The 775-nt window shown below is 47.1% G+C and overlaps 1 non-coding gene across 1 annotated transcript; it reads left to right on the forward strand.

Annotated features, from left to right (window-relative positions):
- The first annotated feature begins 385 nt into the window (after positions 1–385).
- Positions 386–458, forward strand: TRNAF-GAA (transfer RNA phenylalanine (anticodon GAA)). The gene has a single exon. It is a non-coding gene; the product is annotated as a tRNA-Phe (tRNA).
- The last annotated feature ends 317 nt before the right edge of the window (positions 459–775 follow it).

The raw sequence follows: 775 nt of genomic DNA on the forward strand, positions 1-775 counted from the left end.
TCATGCCATATATAAGAAAATAAAACAAATTCATTTCCTCTAAGCATATGGAAACTTTTTAATTTTCACAGTAACTGAAATGTACAAACACCTAGAAATGGAACTGTCACCAGCACAGGGTTGGCCAGTATTAAATAGTGTTACAGTAGGAGACAGCGTTAGGATGTTAATCCCAGGCCTTTTGTTCAAAGGTTGTGTCTCTCGCCTTTCCCCCATGAACTGGAGTGCAGCATTCAATAGATCCAGAGACTAGTTGATGAGATTTCTGAGTGCTGAAATAGCAAGCGCTGTCCTTCCTGCATTGGCCAGTGGTGACTGGAGAGCTGGTTTGTTGAAAATAAGCTTCAAGATGAGAAACAGCAGCCCAAAAGAGGTCCCTACAGGTGCTGAAGTAGCTCAGTTGGCAGAGCGTTAGACTGAAGCTCTAAAGATTTGTGGTTCAATCCCAGGCTTCAGCAGCTTCTTGAATCTTTCTCGGTGCAGCTGTGGGCTGTTTCCTGGCAACACAGCAGTCCCTTTACCTAATGCATGTTCTTTCTTTCAGGCTATGCAGCAGGAAAAGGCAGCATTGGCTTCTGCAGCCTGTTGGCCCTCCTGAACTTGCTTTCTTCTCTTGCTCTTTCTCAGAAAGGGGAAGAAAAAGCAGCTCCCCATCAAGCTGGAGTCCCACGGGCGATGTAAGGACAACTTGCTGAGTGCCAGCTCCAGTCCTCTGCTCTGCCAGCTGACCCACCGAAGAGCTGCGGCCATTTTCTCCAGGTTCTCCCCTCAGTGT

Source organism: Gopherus flavomarginatus, chromosome 8 (genome assembly GCF_025201925.1).
Source record: "Gopherus flavomarginatus isolate rGopFla2 chromosome 8, rGopFla2.mat.asm, whole genome shotgun sequence".
NCBI lineage: Eukaryota > Metazoa > Chordata > Testudines > Testudinidae > Gopherus > Gopherus flavomarginatus.